The sequence below is a fragment of the Eleutherodactylus coqui genome, chromosome 2 (genome assembly GCF_035609145.1).
Source record: "Eleutherodactylus coqui strain aEleCoq1 chromosome 2, aEleCoq1.hap1, whole genome shotgun sequence".
Classification (NCBI taxonomy): domain Eukaryota; kingdom Metazoa; phylum Chordata; class Amphibia; order Anura; family Eleutherodactylidae; genus Eleutherodactylus; species Eleutherodactylus coqui.
The window spans coordinates 267,967,096-267,975,659 of record NC_089838.1 but is presented as its reverse complement, the minus strand read 5'-3'; the positions used below and the strand labels follow the sequence as shown (position 1 = coordinate 267,975,659).

The window sequence follows — 8,564 nt, the reverse complement described above, 5'->3', positions numbered from 1 at the left end:
GTATATACGCTAATGCTACTTGAGTTACGGTATTTCTCGTACTAGAAGACATACCTCACTATAAGATGTTAAGTAACCTCATGTCCACGGCCGTGTTTTTACTGTGAACTATGTGTGTGTTGCTCAGCCACGTGATACACGGTGGATGGAGTCTACGAAAGTGAATGGACCTTCATTGGTCCATGCGCATGAGCGTGTAGACACAGCATGTAGATACGCAGGAGAAATAGATCATTGCATGCTCCATTTCTCTGTGCGCCACACAGCATGAGTCCTATATATCCATATACAATAAATTGCGTATGGCGGCGTTTTTATATGCGTCCCAGCTCTGCAACAGAGTGGGAAATTAAAAGAGAAAAAACTGTCACATTGTGCATAACCGTATGCGTGTGATACGAGGGCATGCACAGTGTGCTCGCAGCCATACGCAGTCTTTATGGGCTCTCTGCCTGCAAAGACGTTGGCAAAACGCTGCTGTAAGATCCGCAGCTTTTTATCGATACATTCGTGGGCATAAGCCCAAAAATAAAAAAAAATATTTCATATTAATTAAAATTTCGCTGGTAACACAGTAACATAGTATGTTAGGCTGAAAGAAGACAATATCTATCCAGTTCAGCCTGTTTCACCCCACCTTGTTGATCCAGAGGAAGGAAAAAACAATGAGGCAGACGGCAATTTAGCCCATTTTTTGGGGGAAGTAAAATTCCTTCCCGACTCTATAATAGGAAAACGGATCAACATTTGAAAAGTTCCTACCTGACTCCAAGACCCGGATCAACAACCCCGCTGGTTATTTAATGTTTATATACTGTAATGTCATAGCGCTCTAAAAAGACATCTAGTCCCCTCTTAAACTCCTCAATGGATTGTGTCATCACCACATCCTCAGGCAGAGAGTTCCACAGTCTCACGGCTCTTACAGTAAAGAACCCCCTCCTGTGTTGGTGATGAAACCTTCTTTTCTCTAAATGCAGAGAAAGTGGGCTAAAAAAGTGGAGCATTAATTTCAGGTGGATTTGGATAGCTGCAGTGGCCCCAGATGTAATTGTGCCCCTACTCAGTGGCCCCAATAGTAATCGTGCCCCCAATAGTAATAGTTGCTGCCAGTAGTAACAGTGGCTTCCAGTGATTACAGTGTTAATAGTGCATCCAGTAGTAATAGTGGTCCCAATTCTTATAATGGCCGTCAGTGGTCCCAGTGGTAATAGCGATCCCTAGGAGTAATAGTGTCCCCAAGGGTCCTAATAGTTATAGTGGTCACCAGTGGTCCCAGTAGTAATAATGCCTCCAGTGGTCCCAGTAGTTATAGCGGCCCCCAGTAGTATTTTGGCTCCAAGTAGCATAGTGGCCCCTAGGTGTACCAGTGGTAATAGTAGCATCAGAAGTAATCGTGGCCCATATTGATCCCAGTAGTATAAACCCCAAGAAAAGCTTACCACGAAAAAATTTCACAACATTGCTTCAGCAGGCTATAGGTGGAGTACACTAGACAGTAAACAGCTTGACAAAAAGGTAGATGAAGAAAGTACGGCACATCCAAAATACTATAAAACCTTTTGCCTTATTACAACGGGTTAAAATCAATAGAAGAGAGTTGCCATGGTATACAGCATGTTCACAGCACATGCTCACAATAGTATCCCCCAGTGGTCTTAGTAGTAATAGTGGTCTTCAATGGTAATAATGGCTTCCCAGTAGTAATGGTGTCCCCAATACCTCCATTGGGGCAGCAACCCCACCAGGAAGTACTTTTACCTCCCCCTGTAGTTCTAGTCCAGCCGTCGCTGATTATCACAGCCTCTGTCCCCTGACCTCTCGACCCTGCATCTGGGGTAATTCACATCCTGGACAGGCAGCGCAGATGCTGGGAAGAGAGCTTAGAGCCTGTGAGTGGCGACCAGTCCGAAGCTATGGGGGGGGGGGGGGGGGGGGGAGGTAAAGTACTTCCGGCATGCAAAAAACTGGTCTAAAGTATACTTTACCACCTAATAGGTGGTATAAAGTAGGAAAGTGAGTCTAATGTGTGCCAAAGATGCACTAAATCTATCAGACAACATGCAGTACTAATAGGATTTGGTGCATGTATGGACTGCCTCACGAACTTATGTTATCTACTCTATAATAGACAGTCTTAGTAAATATGCCAAATAATACACAGGAACTGTAATATAGTTGTGTACTCTTTTTGACCCTCCACCTGTTGGAAATCTATAACTTCAGAGTATGATGGGAGTTTTCCCATAGCGGAAAGCACAGTTTTCAGACCAAAAATCCTAATATCAGATGTAAGGACTGTAGCGCAGATCTTTCTCTGCACTATTGCCTAGTGAGCTTGTGACAGCCTGTAGCACAGTGTAACTGCTAACGCTAGGCATTTGGGGCACGTGCCCCAGGTCTTTTGACTAGTGCTCCCAATGTCCCAGAAGCAGCGATCACTAGACGTAATTATACATGTTTTCTCCTCTATTGATTATTGCCCATGGTGCTCCATCTTCAGAATATACAGTGCCAACTCTTCTGCTGTAGTGGTAGCCCAATCTGGACTTTGGCTCTGCATCGTAGTGTTCATACAGTCATCATATTTACATGCTTTGCTAATGTATTCTGTTGTAGTTAATGACTATGGCTTAGCAATGTGCAGCCTCAATCATTCCTGTCCTAGGGCTTATCCTAATGAAATAACCTGCACTTGCTTATCCATTGAGTAATTTAGAGTCATGACCGCTTCTATGTACTGTATATACCGGCGTATAAGACGACTTTTGAACCCCGAAAAATCTGCTCTGAAGTCGGGGGTCGTCTTATACGCCGGTAATACCAAAACAAAAGTGTTAAATAAAAAATCATTACTCACCTCCCCCGGCGTTCTGTCGCGCTCCGGCAGGATGTCGCTCGCTCCTCGTCCCCGGCGCGGCATTGCTTTCTGAATGCAGGGCTTGAAATCCCCGCCTCCAGAAAGCTAATACACACGCCGTCAGCCAGTTACAGCCATTCAATGACAGCATTGAATGGCTGTGATTGGCTGAAGGCGCACGTGTCTTCAGCCAATCACACCCATTCAATGATGTCATTGAATAGTGTGATTGGCTGAAGCCACGTGCGTCTTCAGCCAATCACAGCCATTCAATGCTGTCATTGAATGGCTGTAACTGGCTGACGGCGTGTGTATTAGCTTTCTGGAGGCGGGGATTTCAAGCCCCGCATTCAGAAAGCAATGCTGCGACGGGGACTAGGAGCGAGCGACATCCTGCCGGAGCGCGACAGAACGCCGGGGGAGGTGAGTAATGATTTTTTTTTTTTCTCCACTGTATTACCGCCGTATAAGGTGAAAGTTGGGGGGTCGTCTTATACGCCCCGTCGCTTTATACGCCGGTATATACGGTAATTCTCTAATACAACTTCAACTGTTGTAGAATATCATTTAATCTAGTAATAATACTTCCTCTTTTCATCTATACAAGTCAGTTATAAACTACCAAAACATTTTGTGACCCCACTGCACATTAGTAGACTTTATTACATTACTTTCAGTATGAAGAATTTCATGCATTTTGCAGATCGATTTTGATGTCCTTCATTTCACATTGAAATTGATGGCAGCGGCACCTGCAATTTCAAGCACCGGTCCCTACACAGGGGTCAGATCAGCATCTTCCTCTCCGACCCCGGTGTATCCTAGCAATGTGGATAGGAGATAACTTGTAATCTTGGTACAACGCCTTTATCCTTAATGACGCAGCCCTTTATTTTTAATTTTTTTGTTTTTCCCTTCCCAATTTCAAAAAATTATAACCCATTTATTTATCCATTGACGTAGCTTTCTGAAGGCTTGCATTTTGCGAGACAAGTTGTATTTTTCAATGGTTCTATTTAATGTACCACATAATGTACTGAAAAACTTTCACAAATTTCGAAGTGGAGTAAAGTGGAAAAAAAACAAATCTCCACTGTTCTTGGGGTAGTTTTGTTTTTACGGCATACACACTGCAGCAAAAATGACATGACAACTTCACACTAAGGGTCAGTAATGACCATGAAGAGTCCAAATACATATAGGTTTCTTTGCTGTACTACTTTAAAAAAAAATATATCTTTGGAAAATTTTGATGTGATGATTGAGAGACGAGTCCTACAGATGACTTCTGGGAACCCATTCCTGGTTCATGGACATTGTGCCTTTCAGACCAGGGTATGATATGAATTACTTAAAAAATGCTATTTTATGTATCCTCTAAAACTCTGTTTACATCACGTCTGGCATATACATTGGGGAATGCACCTGACATATATGTCTAACTAGCTGACATACCCAGCCTTGCCCGTGTTAATTGTGACAGGTGTCTTGTCTACCTGTTGTTCGCACAGAAAATTTTCTAAAGTCGTGATTACTTCAGAGGAACCTGTCTTATGTGGATAATGTAGGAGATGAATACATTTGTGTAACCCATACTTATGCTGACTGATTACATACGATGCTGTAATAAAGGAGGAGATATTATGACACTTAGGTGGCTTCACCACCTAAACAAATATCCATATTTATGTGGATTATGTAACAGATTCGTCTACTACTTGTCCTGGAATACAGGAGCTGCAGAGACTTCAACTACTTACTCCTGATGAAGGGCAGACGACATCCTCTGTACAAAGTAAAGTTATATATTAGTTACAAATGTGATTGTAACTGTAATAAGTAATATAAAAGATTGGGTCTGTTCATATCGGCATGGTATCCTTCTTGGGTTCAGTGTTTATGATGGCAAGAATAGTGTCATCAGCAGCAATGGGCTTGTGGTGAGATACCAGAACTTTGATAGGGACCTTGAGGACCTTATTCTATTGTATATGATATGTGATCTACCAAGATTTATTGAATGTTCTGTAGACAATCTATTAAGTAGTATGAACTTTGGTGTTTATTATGTTTTTAGGATGTTAAAATCATTGACTTTGTTTTTGTAAGATTCTACGGTGCTGAACTCGTCTGCGGGATCCAGTATCTTCATTCAAAAGGCGCCATCCACAGGCAACTGCACTCCAATTCTCTTTTCAAGTTGTCAAATTTTAAGTTTGACTTCAAAATGATCATTTCTCCAAAGGTAATTGATAAAAAGATAAACTTTGCAAACAACATTCTATTCTTGTTTTATATTTAACAGAGACCTAAAGCCCGGGAACATCCTGGTGGCTGATACGGGCCATATCAAGATCACGGACTTTGGACTTGCAATCGACAACATGCACGGAGACCGAACACCGGGCTACATGGCACCTGAGGTGAGAAGAATAGTTTTCCTACTTTTTTACAAAGTATATGCCATGAAAGTCAGATAGGTGCAAGTCCCTCCTCTGAAACCCACACCTTTCTATTGCTTTGCCCGACCACCACCCCTGGCCTGGCTGTACAATAAGGCTGGGGGTGGTCAGGAGTACAGAAAAAGATGAATGGGTGATGTTTCCATCTTGGCCATGTTTGTTTAAGCTAGGAACACCCCTTTAATTTTGTATTAATTTTGGATACTATACAAGACCCCACACATGAAATAAACATTCACTTAGAATCATACAATACTGTCTGATAGCCACTGCTAGAGAACTTACTGAAGATGTATTTATACAGTTTCCATTGACATCAATAAGAAATCTATTTGCAGTAAGTTTCTCACTTCTAACTAAGGACGAGTCATCAGTATTCCAGTCCCAGAAAACTCTTCTGCTATAAATATTGGGATGCATCTTAAATCTCAGTGCATGGCATAATTATATAGGATTATTACAGTGATAAATCAACATAGTGACATAAAGGATTTTTTATTTTTTTTTATCAAGTTAGTCACTATTGCCTTCTCCATTGTAGAATCGAACTGGGAAGCAGTACAATACTGGAGTAGATTGGTACTCTTTTGGTGAGATCTTAAAAGATATGATTACCGGTGAGTATTCATACCATCCTACATCTGATGATGTATCTTCCGGGATTGACAATATCATTGAACAGGTGAGTAGTGTTACAATTATTAGTATTACGGTTTATATAATGATATAGTAGATAATGCTGCGAAAGAGCAGCATTGAACAAGTTTTATTGTCTTTACTATTTATATTCATGGGTTTTGCTTTATCATTTCAGCTCCATCAGGAAGATCCAGCCAGCCGATTAGGCGTCAGCGATAATATCCGAGAGCACAGGTTCTTTCAGCGTATTGACTTGTTTGCAGTGGAAGCTCTACAACTGACTCCACCATTCATACCTGTAGTAAGTATATAATCATTTATTGTTTTAGAGCCTCTTCTATATGTTGCTAAACTTATACTTTATAGAAGTAAGAATGATTGGAAAAGGATATTTATTATCTATGTTTTTAGTTGTTGTTTTTTACTAGTAATGTCAAGATTGTATCTATTCTTTAAAGGGGTTGTCTCGCGAAATCAAGTGGGGTTAAGTACTTCCGTATGGCCATATTAATGCACTTTGTAATATACATCGTGCATTAAATATGAGCCATACAGAAGTTATTCACTTACCTGCTCTGTTGCTAGCGTCCTCGTCTCCATGGTTCCGTCTAAATTCGCTGGCAGCTTGCTTTTTTAGACGCGCTTGCGCAGTCCGGTCTTCTCCTTTCAGCACGAGCCGCTTCAGTGTGCTCCCCGCTACAGCTCTTCTGCGCATGCGCAGACGAGCTGTCACTGCTCGGGAGCGTGCTGGAGCGGCCATTCTGCACCATCCTCTGTTAGAGGAAGGTGCAGAGCCGCCCAGCTGTCCCGAGAAGCCGCCCAGCTGTCCCGCCGTCCTGCCGTCCTGCCGCCCAGGTAAGTGATGGGCCGGGGGGGCTGCCGCTGTGCCGGGGGGCTGCCACTGCGCCGGGGGGGGGCTGTGCCGGGGGGGGCTGCCGCTGTGATGGGGGGGGCTGCCGCTGTGATGGGGGGGCTGCCGCTGCGACGGGGGGGGGGGGGGGGCTGCCGCTGCGACGGGGGGGGGCTGTGCCGGGGGGGGGGGGGGCTGCCGCTGTGATGGGGGGGCTGCCGCTGTGATGGGGGGCTGCCGCTGTGCCGGGGGGCTGCCGCTGCGCCGGGGGGGGGGGCTGTGCCGGGGGGGGGGGCTGCCGCTGTGATGGGGGGGCTGCCGCTGTGCCGGGGGGGGGGGCTGCCGCTGTGCCGGGGGGGGGCTGCCGCTGTGATGGGGGGGCTGCCGCTGTGCCGGGGGGGCTGCCGCTGTGCCGGGGGGGGGCTGCCGCTGTGATGGGCGGGCTGCCGCTGTGATGGAGGGGCTACCGCTGTGATGGGGGGGCTGTCGCTGTGCCGGGGCGGTGCTGTCGCTGTGACGGGGGGGGGGCTGTGCCGGTTACCTGCTGCCTGGTGGTGTGTGACTGTGTGCCGTGGTCGGCCGCGTTCAATCCAGGGGTCCGGTCGGCGGCTGCGGGGCGTCTGGTTGTCAGGGAGACACAGCTGGTAGTGTCTCGGGAGCGCGCACATCGGGCTACAGCAAGCGATGGGAAAAGAGCTGGCGGCCATCTTGGGAAAATTTTTATAAGTTGCTGAAACGCTGGAACTGTAAGTAGAAACCAGCTAGAAAAGTCATTTACAGGGGGGCTTAGTAATGTATGCTTAATAAGGGGGACTGGGCAAAAAAAAAATTCACTGCTTCCTCGAGACAACCCCTTTAAGTATTATTTATTCCACTTTTTTCTTTTTATAGCCACCTAAACCTCATCACCGTTCCCATCTGCTCCATCTAGACAAAATAGAGGGGGTAGAGGCCAAGAAGACACCGATACCAGCAAAGGACAAGGCTGTGTTCCATGGGTTTTCTTTTGTCAGCTGGATAACCCTGGACCAGACACCATCTGTATAACAACCAGAGCAAACTGTAGTCCTGAGACTCTGGAAGACTGTGTAGACCAGAAGACTCAAGACCTCCTCAACAACCTTCCAGGAGAAGCTGCAGGAATAAAAGAGACTCTAAAGATGGATAAGCCAGCCAATCCACGCGAATGCTGTTGATAAGTATTAGTGCCAAAATATCCGTGCTCTGTTCTGATCATAGACATGTTTATTTTTTACACTGACCGGTAAATGGATTTCCTCGAGCCCATGACAGCACTAGCTTTTGGTGCTGTCTTTGGCATAGGGGAAATTAAGAGGTGTGTGAAGGCCGGCTATAAAGGGGTACGGAGGGTTTTTTGCTAAGTAACATGCCTGTGATAATTTTTCCATTACCAACAGTTGGATTTCCACATCCTTATGACAGTTCTGTCATGGATGATCGGGAAAAAAGTGTGTGATGGCCGGCTACTAAGGTGTAAGGAGAAGGCCAGAAGTTCAGATATCCAGGAACCCCTGCATGAATGAAGACCTGGGAATACACCTGTTTGGGATCAAAGACACTAGGAGAATACAAGAGGAGAAACCAGCAGATCCACCGAGCAGCTGGCAGTAAATACTATAACATGTATATATCATAGACATGTGTAGTTTTTTTCCACTGATCAGTTAATGGATTTCCTCAAGCCAGTTTCTAGTACCAGTTTCTAGTGCATGGAGGGGTATGGAGGAGGCCA

General features: G+C 45.1%; 1 long non-coding RNA gene across 1 annotated transcript; it reads left to right on the top strand.

The window, feature by feature from the left end:
• The first annotated feature begins 5,152 nt into the window (after positions 1 to 5,152).
• LOC136610797 (uncharacterized) lies at positions 5,153 to 8,174 on the top strand. The gene is made up of 4 exons (XR_010790171.1): positions 5,153 to 5,283; positions 5,864 to 5,939; positions 6,137 to 6,262; positions 7,703 to 8,174. It is a non-coding gene; the product is annotated as an uncharacterized lncRNA (long non-coding RNA).
• Positions 8,175 to 8,564: the final 390 nt, after the last annotated feature.